The sequence below is a fragment of the Lonchura striata genome, chromosome 37 (genome assembly GCF_050655825.1).
Source record: "Lonchura striata isolate lonStrDom1 chromosome 37, ASM5065582v1, whole genome shotgun sequence".
Classification (NCBI taxonomy): domain Eukaryota; kingdom Metazoa; phylum Chordata; class Aves; order Passeriformes; family Estrildidae; genus Lonchura; species Lonchura striata.
In genome coordinates this window covers 1864623-1878880 of record NC_140739.1, presented here as the reverse complement: position 1 = coordinate 1878880, position 14258 = coordinate 1864623, and positions in this window count along the sequence as shown.

Genomic DNA, 14258 nt, shown 5'->3' with positions numbered 1-14258 from the left:
CTTCTTGGAATTTGCTGCGAGTGTGTGTGCTCTGCTCTTCTCTTTTTTTTCTTCTCCGCTGATGCAGGTTGGAGGTTGTTTGATGTTTCTTTTCGGTCTTCTTGCCGATGCCCGCAAAGGGACGCCAGATGTGAGAACCCCAGGTTTGGTTTGGGGTCTCGTGTGGTGGTAAAGCTTCTCCTCCAACCCGTGCGTCCAAAGAAAAACTCCGCAGTCTCTTGTTATTCGGTCTAAAGACGATTTATTGCTAGTTATCTAACAGATTATGTTCTCGGGCTGCGGCTGTTTGATCAGCGGCCCGGGCAGAGATGCACACACTCCTGACACCCTGACTGTCCGGTGTCTTCTTCTCTCTACCAGCCCAGGGCTGCTGCTATCTTTTATAAGATATATTACGCATAGCATGTTTACAATTATTCCCCAATACCTACTCCTATATTACCAGGTGCTTTTCTACTCTAAACCAATCTGTGAGTGCCAACATCACCAAGAACATGGAGGTAAGGAAGAAGAAAGAGGAAGAATGGGATCAGCCCACTTTCCTCCATCTTAGAACTTCTGACCCCCATGTACAATAGAAAACCCCGCCCCTGTACATGTGCTAAAACCCCTCTGTACAATACTAAAAAAATTTCCCCTCTACTTTGTAACTACTTTTACTATACTATCTAACCCTTTCTGACTGTTTGTTCCACCTTCAAAGTTGGTAGTTCATTCCATGGCTCAAACTCAAAATCACAGCTGATTCCAGCTGCCTGCTGGGGTCTAGAGTGCCTCTGACAAAGGCCTGGAGCCTCTAAAAATGTCTGAGAGACATTTTGAGTTCCCACAGATGAGGAGCCTTCATTCCTATGACCACCAAGGGCAGAAAAAAAAAGACCTCCTAGCAACTAATTGCACTGGCACAGAGTGCATTGAGAAAAAAATATCTCTACCATAAAAAAAAAAAAAAAAGAAAAAGAAAAAAAGGACTATAAAAACAAAAACATCAAAGGGGGAGGGTGCGTGCCATGGTGGAGAGGAGACTCCCCGGCCACCCAGAGCTGCCTTTTTTGCTTAATACTGCTTGCTTAATAAATTCTTGTTAGTTGATTTATCTGTAATTGGCCTCCCCAATTGAATTTGTCCATAATCCAGGCATCCAGGGAGCATCCTTTTGCCTATGCAAGGGATTGAAAACAGGCAAGTGCCCAAGAGAGGAGGCTGCTCTGTGCCCTTGGGGGCATGGACAGAGCAGGGAGGGGGCCCAGGATATTTGTCAGCGCCAGCCTCTGTCTGTGCTAGCCCTTGGCAGCCCTGGCTGCTGAGCCCAGCTCTACCCTGGGCTGAGTTTGGCTGTGGCCCAGCTCCATCCTCCTGCGGGGCTCAGGGCCTGTTCCCGGCCGTGGCCAGCCCTGGCTGCCTCTCTGCTGGCCCAGAGGCCGGCAGAGCCCGGGCAGGGCTGTCTGTGCAGCCCCACAGGTGCCACGGGCTCTGCAGGAGCTGGCAGAGGCTGCCCAGCAGGGAGGCCATGGGGCACAGAGCCCCAAGGCTGCTGTGGGTACCTAATAAGTGCTTGAATGTCTTCAGGAACATGTGAATTGTCCCAGCTGATAGCATTTCACTGAGGGTTCTGAGATAATGGGCCTGCAGTTGCCCCTCTCTCTGTCCCTTAGTGTTTCCCAGCTGTTGTTATCCTTATCAGAATGGTGACTGATCTTGGGATCTGTTTTCCTTCCAGTCACTGGTCTCCCAGGCATCTGACTCCTCTCAAGATCAATGTCCAAGTCCCTTCTCAGGCCCAAAGAGGCTCTCCTGGTTTCATGCCTCATCCCAGGTTTCTTATCTACATGTTCAGCTGGTTTCTTCGGCAGAAATCTTATTTTGTCCCTGATTTATTTAGCCATTTTGGTTGTGATGTGTGTTCTGCAATGAGTTTATTGATGTTTTTGTTCCCCTCAAACTGAGCCTCCAATCTTATCAGTAGTTCTTACTCTTCTTTAGTCAAGAATATTTTGTGGGCTTTTTTGACCACAACATCCCCTGCAGCATTACAGGCTGGGGACAAAGGGGCTGGACAGCGGCCAGGCAGAAAGGGACCTGGGGGGACTGATGGACAGCAGGCTGGACATGAGCCAGCAGTGTGCCCAGGTGGTCAAGAAGGCCAATGGTTCCTGGGCTGGATCAGAAATGGTGTGGCCAGGAGGAGCAGGGCAGTGATTCTTCCTGTGTGCTCAGCACAGGTTGGCCAGCACCTCGAGTGCTGTGTCCAGTTCTGGGCCACCAATTTAGGAAGGACATGGAGGGGTGGAGCATGTCCAGAGAAGGGTAACAAGGCTGCTGAGGTGTGTGGAACACAATTCATGTGAGGAGTGGCTGAGGGATCTCTTGTTGTTTAACCTGAGGAAGAGGAGGCTCAGAGGAGACAAGGCGGTGTCAGGGACTAGGTTGGACTTTTGATGTCCAAGGTTTTTTCCAACCTTGCTGGTTGTGTTATTCTCTGAAACCACCCTTGGAGCAGTTGCAGGATTGCCCAGAACCGGGAGCCCCACAGCCAGACACAGCAGCCCAGATGTGCCCCCCTGGTCTGTGGTGCCTCTGGCAAGAGAGCAGCATGAGGCATGCAGGAGCCTCCAGACAATTCCTGAAGCATTTGTAGGATGATCCTGTTCCCCAGGGGACATTCCCATGGTGCCAATTTTGGGAGTGAGGCCAAAGTGGAAAGGGCAAACAGGGATGGGCTGCCTGCAAGAGAGGGAAAAGCAGTGGGCAACAGGAAGAAATTTGTAGCAGGAGGAATAAAGAAAGCAAAGGTGAAGCCAAGGAAATGCTCAGGGCAGTTTGGGGGTGGCTGCCAGGCAGCCCTGGCTCTGAGCAGCAGCGTCTGCAGTGGGACAGGAAACTCCCAGCTGATGGGAACAAACTTTCTGGCTGACTGCAGAGGCCATGACAAAGCTGAGTGGTTTCCCTGCCATGCCCCAGCCCTTCCTGACCCCTGGGGCTGATGGCATTTGTGCTCCCTCAGGTTCAAGTCCCTACACCGACACCGTGGGGATGCTTCCACCTGCTGTGTGCAATGCAAACAGGGGCTGCTGAGCCTGTCCTGCCGTGTCTGTGCCTGCAAGGACAAAGCACCTGTGTGAGCTGGGGGAGATGCCAGGGCTGCAGAGGGTGGTTATTGTTGACAGATCCATGAGGATGCTCTGGCATGGTGCCCTGGGCTGTCCAGTGCACTGGGGATGGATCAGCCCCTGATCTTCTGTTCCTTCCCATCTCCCTCAGGGACCCTGCAGAGCACCAGCCATGCTGTTTGGCCACAGCCTGCCAACAGCCACCCTGGGGCTGCTCACAGGGGTTTGCTGTGCAGAGCATTGGCCTGGCCATGTTCTTGTGAGAGCCTGGGCAAGGAGCCTGGAGCCCCCAGGCCCTGGCTTGAGGCATCAGCACTGCCCCAGCAGTGCCCATGGCCTGTCCCTGCTGCAGCCCCGGCACTGCCACCCCCAGGACTGTGCCCGGCCCCAAGAGCACTCAGGCCCTGCAGCAACACCAGGGCCACCAGGGCAGTGGGGCAGTGGCACAGGAGCAGCACTGGCAGCACCAAGTGCTGCTGCTCCTGGGCACAGCTGCTGTGCCAGCACTGATCTGCCCCAGCTCTGCACACAGACATTGCTGCTGCAGCTCCAGAGAAGGCAACAAAAGGGGTAACTCTGGAGAAAAACTTTGCTGGGAGATCCTTTATTTCCTTTAAAGCCACCAAGAGCACAGACCCTCCTTGACACATTCTGTGGGCACAGGGAAGGTGGACAGAAACAAAATGAGAAATGGCACGAGTAATGGCTTTTCTTTGTGGACAACATGTGAAAACTAAAACAAAGTGAAAAAAAACCCACCACAATGCAACCAACAAGAAATATCAAAGATTACTTTTATTCCAAGTGATTTGTAGTTTATTAGAATTTATTTGCCGGCACTTTAATGTTCCTGAAATCATCCAGTCATCAGTGTCCACACTGCAGCCTTGAGCTCCTGGTTCCCTAGGCTGTGGATGAGGGGGTTCAGGGCTGGAGTCACCACTGAATACAGAACTGACAGTCCCAGATCCAGGAATGGTGAAGAGATGGAGAGGGGCTTCAGGCAGACATTGTGCCAGTTACAAACAGGGAGAGCAGAGGCTGATGAGGGAGAGAGGTGGAAAAGGCTTTGTGCCATCCCTGCTCAGAGGGGATGCTCAGCACGGCCCTGGATATAGGCACAGAGGAGAAAACAATGAACACAAAACATCTGAATCTTAAATGTACTCTAACTGTAATGAGCCCAAGTTCCCTGAGATAGGATTTGGATCAAGGGAGCTTCAATTTCTGGGGTATTTCACAGAAGAACTGGCCCAGAGCATTGCTCTGGCAAAGGGGCAGGGAAAATGATTTGGCTGGGTGCAGCAGTGAAAGGAGAAAGCCACTGGCCCAGGCAGCTGCTCTGTTTAGCTTTTAGGCTGTATTCCTTTTCTCCTTGCCCTCACTGTCCTTTTGTCACACACACACACACACACAAACACACACACACACAAACACACACACACACACAGAGACACACAGACTCCGGGACAGTTCTTGACTCCTTTTTGGTTTGATTGCCTGGATTTTGTTTGGTTTTGTTGTTGCTTTGTTTCCTTGGTGTGCCTGAAGTGTCCAGTCAGGAGCAGAGTGACTCTTGCCAAGGAACACTGTGGTGCTGTCACTTAATCTTAAAGCTGTTTTATGCTACTCCCCTGCTGGGGATTTTTAAAGTGCTCTCAAGCCCTCCTTCATAAGAGGGTGAAGGAGCCCTGGCCAAGCTCTGGCCCTGGGGGCACAGGGATGCTGCTAGGGGGTCCCTGTCTCCCTGTTCCAACTGTGACGGCCCTGAGCCCCTGTCCCCATGTCAGGCTCTGGGCTTGATCTCCTCGAACATCCTCAGCGGGAGGCTGCAGCGCCAGGGGCAGGGGGACCCAGAGGGACACAGGATGCCACCGGGCACGAGCAGCTTTGGACTTCTCTGGGAGGAACTGTGAGTGGGAGCTGGCTTGAAGTGACCTCCCCAGTAAGGTCACAGAGCCCCTGAGATGTCACACTGCCTCCTGGGATGTCACAGCCCACCCTGGGATCTCACAAATCCCCCTTGTGATGTCACAGAGCCAGTGCTGCTCTATCACTCTGGGATGTCATACAGTTGCGCTGTGATGGCACAGAAGACTCTGGCATCACAAAGTCAGCCTGTGTCACAATCCTCTAGTGCAAGCGGGAATCATGACAGTTCATTTTCCCCATCTCAGAATTAGCAGAAGTAGATAGGCTTATCATGAGAAACCGAATGTGATAAACATGTTAGAAATGCAAGGCTCCAAGTTATTAGTTATTATTTTAAAAAAAGTTATTAAGTGTACCAAATATAAATTTTGAGAAAAATGAAAACATGCCACTATAAAAAAAAGTCAGTGTGGAGCCCGGGATTGCCACCGGGTGAGACACAGGTTTGACAGCTGCAGCAGAGGGTCCTCTATGCTTCACACCGACCGTCCTGTCTGACCCATTTTTATACGATTTTCCTTGCCTGAGCCAGAGTCCCTTTTCTTCCTTTTTGGAGTGCATGTATTCATGTGGAGTTCTTTTCTCTGTGGCAAGTTGAACAATACATGTCCGGAGAGTGATGAACACCTGTGTTTGCAGTCCCGGAATTCGGATTTGAGATGTACCTCCCTGATGGCTCTGACTATCTTGGTCTCGGATATTTATCGTGTATTTATCGTCCGGGTGTTTCTCGGACAACCTTGATGCATGATCCATCTCCGGGCTGGCCACTTTCGTTCGCTTGTAAATAAAGTCCTCCCTCTCTTGTCCAGGTGGCTTTGACATGGTGTTGCAATCGCTGTTGCTGGCTTGTGCGATTTAAAAACTTCTTATAAGAGTATAATTTAACAGCACATAACTATAAAATAGACAACAATTTTATTTGCACGAATTATCCTACAGACATATAACAGTCCTAATGATTCCATGAGGCCTTGCAGTGTCACAATGTTCTCCATGGTTCCACAGGCCCCACAGTGTCATGTGACTCCTCTGTTCCATGAGTCCTGCAATGTCACAATGGACCTTTGGACCAATGGACCATGGGGCTTTGCAGTGTCACAACGCTCTCCTTTGGCTCCACAGGGTCACAATGGAGCACTGATTACAGGCAGCCTCTCTGTGTTACCCTGGAGCTTTGTTTCCATGGGGTCTCGCAGTGTCCCAATGGAGCCTTGGCTGGATGGGGCCTCACAGTGTCACAATGATGCCTACATTCCACTGAGGCACACGGCGTCACTAGGGTCCCCTTGCTTCCATGAGGCCCAGCAATGTCACAGTGGTGTCCATGAATCCATGAGGACTCACAGTATCCCAATGGTATCTTTATCTCACATGATCCCACAGTGTCCCAATGGTCCCTTGGTCTCACAAGGCCCCACAGTGTCCCAATGGTCACTTAGTCTCACATGGCCCCACAGTGTAACAATGGTCCCTTGGTTCCATGGTTCCTGGTCTGGTGCATTCCCCTTTCCCCTTCTCAGGCCGCCCTGCCAGCTGAGAAATGCTCACTGGGCCAGGGCCTTGGCCAGCAGCCCCTGGGCTCAGCTCCTCTGGAGCTCATCACAGACACTGTCTGCTCCAGGCTCAACCCTTCATTTCCTGGGGAGATGCCAAAGCCTCCACAGGGAGCATTTCCCTTTGCTCAGGGGAATTTCTCACAGGTGCCTTGTAGTGACTCTTTGTGTCTGTGTGCACACAGGAGTGCCTGTGCTCAGGGAAATGTGGCAGAAATGCTGCTCTCTGAGGGCTTTGATTGCCTTGGATAGCTGAGCCAGTCAGGCCTGGAAGTAAGGTTAAATCATGTCGCCCTGATTCTTAAGATTTTCTAAAGCCTTCTGAGTTTCCATTCTGTTGGAGAACCTTCCCACACAATTTCTGTCAACAACATATTGTTGACATTCTTTTATGGGGGTGGAGAAACTGGCTGTTCTAGTGGTTTGTCCAATGTCTTTGGAGAGGTGGCCCATTCACTCTCCAATCCAATGTCACCTTTGGGAAAGTATAAAAGTTGGAGTCAGAGAATAAACTTTTCCCTTTACCTTGAAAATAGCAGGTGGCTCGCGTCGTGCTTTCACGTGTCTTATAGCGACAAAGTCACAAGCTGTAAGCAAAGTTAAATGCTGCTAAGAGTTGTTCTTTTGCTAATTTGTGAAGCTTAATAGAAGTTATAAGCGAAGTTGAATATTGTTAAGTGTTATTCCACAGCTCTGTTTAGCTTTTAGGCTGTATTCCTTTTCTCCTTGCCCTCACTGTCCTTTCGTCACACACACACACACACACAAACACACACACACACACACACACACACACACACACACACACAGACAAACACACAGAGACACACAGACACCGGGACAGTTCTTGACTCCTTTTTGGTTTGATTGCCTGGATTTTGTTTGGTTTTGTTGTTGCTTTGTTTCCTTGGTGTGCCTGAAGTGTCCAGTCAGGAGCAGAGTGACTCTTGCCAAGGAACTCTGTGGTGCTGTCACTTAATCTTAATGCTGTTTTATGCTACTCCCCTGCTGGGGATTTTTAAAGTGCTCTCAAGCCCTCCTTCATAAGAGGGTGAAGGAGCCCTGGCCAAGCTCTGGCCCTGGGGGCACAGGGATGCTGCTAGGGGGTCCCTGTCTCCCTGTTCCAACTGTGACGGCCCTGAGCCCCTGTCCCCGTGTCAGGCTCTGGGCTTGATCTCCTCAAACATCCTCAGCGGGAGGCTGCAGCGCCAGGGGCAGGGGGACCCAGAGGGACATGGGATGCCACCGGGCACGAGCAGCTTTGGACTTCTCTGGGAGGAACTGTGAGTGGGAGCTGGCTTGAAGTGACCTCCCCAGTAAGGTCACAGAGCCCCTGAGATGTCACACTGCCTCCTGGGATGTCACAGCCCACCCTGAGATCTCACAAATCCCCCTTGTGATGTCACAGAGCCAGTGCTGCTCTATCACTCTGGGATGTCATACAGTTGCGCTGTGATGGCACAGAAGACTCTGGCATCACAAAGTCAGCCCGTGTCACAATCCTTTAGTGCAAGCGGGAATCATGACAGTTCATTTTCCCCATCTCAGAATTAGCAGAAGTAGATAGGCTTATCATGAGAAACCGAACGTGATAAACATGTTAGAAATGCAAGGCTCCAAGTTATTAATTTTTAATTTAATAAAAGTTATTAAGTGTACCAAATATAAACTTTGAGAAAAATGAAAAAAAGCCACTATAAAAAAAGGTCAATGTGGAGCCCGGGATTGCCACCGGGTGAGACACAGGTTGGACAGCTGCAGCAGAGGGTCCTCTATGCTTCACACCGACCGTCCTGTCTGACCCATTTTTATACGATTTTCCTTGCCTGAGCCAGAGTCCCCTTTCTTCCTTTTCAAAGTGCATGTATTCATGTGGAGTTCTTTTCTCTGTGGCAAGTTGAACAATACGTGTCCGGAGAGTGATGAACACCTGTGTTTGCAGTCCCGGAATTCGGATTTGAGATGTACCTCCCTGATGGCTCTGACTATCTCGGTCTCGGATATTTATCGTGTATTTATCGTCCGGGTGTTTCTCGGACAACCTTGATGCATGATCCCTCTCTGGGCTGGCCACTTTCGTTCGCTTGTAAATAAAGTCCTCCCTCTCTCGTCCAGGTGGCTTTGACATGGTGTTGCAGTCGCTGTTGCTGGCTTGTGCGATTTAAAAACTTCTTATAAGAGTATAATTTAACAGCACATAACTATAAAATAGACGACAATTTTATTTGCACGAATTATCCTATAGACATATCACAGTCCTAATGATTCCTTGAGGCCTTGCAGTGTCACAATGTTCTCCATGGTTCCACAGGCCCCACAGTGTCATGTGACTCCTCTGTTCCATGAGTCCTGCAATGTCACAATGGACCTTTGGACCAATGGACCATGGGGCTTTGCAGTGTCACAACGCTCTCCTTTGGCTCCACAGGGTCACAATGGAGCACTGATTACAGGCAGCCTCTCTGTGTTACCCTGGAGCTTTGTTGCCGTGGGGTCTCGCAGTGTCCCAATGGAGCCTTGGCTGGATGGGGCCTCACAGTGTCACAATGATGCCTACATTCCACTGAGGCACACGGCGTCACTAGGGTCCCCTTGCTTCCATGAGGCCCAGCAATGTCACAGTGGTGTCCATGAATCCATGAGGACTCACAGTATCCCAATGGTCCCTTGATCTCACATGGTCCCACAGTGTCCCAATGGTCCCTTGGTCTCACAAGGCCCCACAGTGTCCCAATGGTCACTTCTTCTCACATGGCCCCACAGTGTAACAATGGTCCCTTGGTTCCATGGTTCCTGGTCTGGTGCATTCCCCTCTCCCCTTCTCAGGCCGCCCTGCCAGCTGAGAAATGCTCACTGGGCCAGGGCCTTGGCCAGCAGCCCCTGGGCTCAGCTCCTCTGGAGCTCATCACAGACACTGTCTGCTCCAGGCTCAACCCTTCATCCCCTGGGGAGATGCCAAAGCCTCCACAGGGAACATTTCCCTTTGCTCAGGGGAATTTCTCACAGGTGCCTTGTAGTGACTCTTTGTGTCTGTGTGCACACAGGAGTGCCTGTGCTCAGGGAAATGTGGCAGAAATGCTGCTCTCTGAGGGCTTTGATTGCCTTGGATAGCTGAGCCAGTCAGGCCTGCAAGTAAGGTTAAGTCATGTCACCCTGATTCTTAAGATTTTCTAAAGCCTTCTGAGTTTCCATTCTGTTGGAGAACCTTCCCACACAATTTCTGTCAACAACATATTGTTTACAATCTTTTATGGGGCTGGACAAACTTGATGTACTAGTGCTTTGTCCAATGTCTTTGGACAGGTGGTCCATTCACTCTCCAATCCAATGTCACCTTTGGGAAAGTATAAAAGTTGGAGTCAGAGAATAAACTTTTCTCTTTACCTTGAAAATAGCAGGTGGCTCGCGTCGTGCTTTCACGTGTCTTATAGCGACAAAGTCACAAGCTGTAAGCAAAGTTAAATGCTGCTAAGAGTTGTTCTTTTGCTAATTTGTGAAGCTTAATAGAAGTTATAAGCAAAGTTGAATATTGTTAAGTGTTATTCCACAGCTCTGTTTAGCTTTTAGGCTGTATTCCTTTTATCCTTGCCCTCACTGTCCTTTCGTCACACACAAACACACACACACACGCACACACACACACACACAAACACACAGAGACACACAGACACCGGGACAGTTCTTGACTCCTTTTTGGTTTGATTGCCTGGATTTTGTTTGGTTTTGTTGTTGCTTTGTTTCCTTGGTGTGCCTGAAGTGTCCAGTCAGGAGCAGAGTGACTCTTGCCAAGGAACTCTGTGGTGCTGTCACTTAATCTTAAAGCTGTTTTATGCTACTCCCCTGCTGGGGATTTTTAAAGTGCTCTCAAGCCCTCTTTCATAAGAGGGTGAAGGAGCCCTGGCCAAGCTCTGGCCCTGGGGGCACAGGGATGCTGCTAGGGGGTCCCTGTCTCCCTGTTCCAACTGTGATGGCCCTGAGCCCCTGTCCCCGTGTCAGGCTCTGGGCTTGATCTCCTCGAACATCCTCAGCGGGAGGCTGCAGCGCCAGGGGCAGGGGGACCCAGAGGGACATGGGATGCCACCGGGCACGAGCAGCTTTGGACTTCTCTGGGAGGAACTGTGAGTGGGAGCTGGCTTGAAGTGACCTCCCCAGTAAGGTCACAGAGCCCCTGAGATGTCACACTGCCTCCTGGGATGTCACAGCCCACCCTGAGATCTCACAAATCCCCCTTGTGATGTCACAGAGCCAGTGCTGCTCTAGCACTCTGGGATGTCATACAGTTGCGCTGTGATGGCACAGAAGACTCTGGCATCACAAAGTCAGCCCGTGTCACAATCCTCTAGTGCAAGCGGGAATCATGACAGTTCATTTTCCCCATCTCAGAATTAGCAGAAGTAGATAGGCTTATCATGAGAAACCGAACGTGATAAACATGTTAGAAATGCAAGGCTCCAAGTTATTAATTTTTAATTTAATAAAAGTTATTAAGTGTACCAAATATAAACTTTGAGAAAAATGAAAAAAAGCCACTATAAAAAAAGGTCAATGTGGAGCCCGGGATTGCCACCGGGTGAGACACAGGTTTGACAGCTGCAGCAGAGGGTCCTCTATGCTTCACACCGACCGTCCTGTCTGACCCATTTTTATACGATTTTCCTTGCCTGAGCCAGAGTCCCCTTTCTTCCTTTTCAAAGTGCATGTATTCATGTGGAGTTCTTTTCTCTGTGGCAAGTTGAACAATACGTGTCCGGAGAGTGATGAACACCTGTGTTTGCAGTCCCGGAATTCGGATTTGAGATGTACCTCCCTGATGGCTCTGACTATCTCGGTCTCGGATATTTATCGTGTATTTATCGTCCGGGTGTTTCTCGGACAAACTTGATGCATGATCCCTCTCTGGACTGGCCACTTTCGTTCGCTTGTAAATAAAGTCCTCCCTCTCTCGTCCAGGTGGCTTTGACATGGTGTTGCAGTCGCTGTTGCTGGCTTGTGCGATTTAAAAACTTCTTATAAGAGTATAATTTAACAGCACATAACTATAAAATAGACGACAATTTTATTTGCACGAATTATCCTATAGACATATAACAGTCCTAATGATTCCTTGAGGCCTTGCAGTGTCACAATGTTCTCCATGGTTCCACAGGCCCCACAGTGTCATGTGACTCCTCTGTTCCATGAGTCCTGCAATGTCACAATGGACCTTTGGACCAATGGACCATGGGGCTTTGCAGTGTCACAACGCTCTCCTTTGGCTCCACAGGGTCACAATGGAGCACTGATTACAGGCAGCCTCTCTGTGTTACCCTGGAGCTTTGTTTCCGTGGGGTCTCGCAGTGTCCCAATGGAGCCTTGGCTGGATGGGGCCTCACAGTGTCACAATGATGCCTACATTCCACTGAGGCACACGGCGTCACTAGGGTCCCCTTGCTTCCATGAGGCCCAGCAATGTCACAGTGGTGTCCATGAATCCATGAGGACTCACAGTATCCCAATGGTCCCTTGATCTCACATGGTCCCACAGTGTCCCAATGGTCCCTTGGTCTCACAAGGCCCCACAGTGTCCCAATGGTCACTTCTTCTCACATGGCCCCACAGTGTAACAATGGTCCCTTGGTTCCATGGTTCCTGGTCTGGTGCATTCCCCTCTCCCCTTCTCAGGCCGCCCTGCCAGCTGAGAAATGCTCACTGGGCCAGGGCCTTGGCCAGCAGCCCCTGGGCTCAGCTCCTCTGGAGCTCATCACAGACACTGTCTGCTCCAGGCTCAACCCTTCATCCCCTGGGGAGATGCCAAAGCCTCCACAGGGAACATTTCCCTTTGCTCAGGGGAATTTCTCACAGGTGCCTTGTAGTGACTCTTTGTGTCTGTGTGCACACAGGAGTGCCTGTGCTCAGGGAAATGTGGCAGAAATGCTGCTCTCTGAGGGCTTTGATTGCCTTGGATAGCTGAGCCAGTCAGGCCTGCAAGTAAGGTTAAGTCATGTCACCCTGATTCTTAAGATTTTCTAAAGCCTTCTGAGTTTCCATTCTGTTGGAGAACCTTCCCACACAATTTCTGTCAACAACATATTGTTTACAATCTTTTATGGGGCTGGACAAACTTGATGTACTAGTGCTTTGTCCAATGTCTTTGGACAGGTGGTCCATTCACTCTCCAATCCAATGTCACCTTTGGGAAAGTATAAAAGTTGGAGTCAGAGAATAAACTTTTCTCTTTACCTTGAAAATAGCAGGTGGCTCGCGTCGTGCTTTCACGTGTCTTATAGCGACAAAGTCACAAGCTGTAAGCAAAGTTAAATGCTGCTAAGAGTTGTTCTTTTGCTAATTTGTGAAGCTTAATAGAAGTTATAAGCAAAGTTGAATATTGTTAAGTGTTATTCCACAGCTCTGTTTAGCTTTTAGGCTGTATTCCTTTTATCCTTGCCCTCACTGTCCTTTCGTCACACACACACACACACACACACACACACACACAGACAAACACACAGAGACACACAGACACCGGGACAGTTCTTGACTCCTTTTTGGTTTGATTGCCTGGATTTTGTTTGGTTTTGTTGTTGCTTTGTTTCCTTGGTGTGCCTGAAGTGTCCAGTCAGGAGCAGAGTGACTCTTGCCAAGGAACTCTGTGGTGCTGTCACTTAATCTTAATGCTGTTTTATGCTACTCCCCTGCTGGGGATTTTTAAAGTGCTCTCAAGCCCTCCTTCATAAGAGGGTGAAGGAGCCCTGGCCAAGCTCTGGCCCTGGGGGCACAGGGATGCTGCTAGGGGGTCCCTGTCTCCCTGTTCCAACTGTGACGGCCCTGAGCCCCTGTCCCCGTGTCAGGCTCTGGGCTTGATCTCCTCGAACATCCTCAGCGGGAGGCTGCAGCGCCAGGGGCAGGGGGACCCAGAGGGACACGGGATGCCACCGGGCACGAGCAGCTTTGGACTTCTCTGGGAGGAACTGTGAGTGGGAGCTGGCTTGAAGTGACCTCCCCAGTAAGGTCACAGAGCCCCTGAGATGTCACACTGCCTCCTGGGATGTCACAGCCCACCCTGAGATCTCACAAATCCCCCTTGTGATGTCACAGAGCCAGTGCTGCTCTAGCACTCTGGGATGTCATACAGTTGCGCTGTGATGGCACAGAAGACTCTGGCATCACAAAGTCAGCCCGTGTCACAATCCTTTAGTGCAAGCGGGAATCATGACAGTTCATTTTCCCCACCTCAGAATTAGCAGAAGTAGATAGGCTTATCATGAGAAACCGAACGTGATAAACATGTTAGAAATGCAAGGCTCCAAGTTATTAATTTTTAATTTAATAAAAGTTATTAAGTGTACCAAATATAAACTTTGAGAAAAATGAAAAAAAGCCACTATAAAAAAAGGTCAATGTGGAGCCCGGGATTGCCACCGGGTGAGACACAGGTTTGACAGCTGCAGCAGAGGGTCCTCTATGCTTCACACCGACCGTCCTGTCTGACCCATTTTTATACGATTTTCCTTGCCTGAGCCAGAGTCCCCTTTCTTCCTTTTCAAAGTGCATGTATTCATGTGGAGTTCTTTTCTCTGTGGCAAGTTGAACAATACGTGTCCGGAGAGTGATGAACACCTGTGTTTGCAGTCCCGGAATTCGGATTTGAGATGTACCTCCCTGATGGCTCTGACTATCTCGG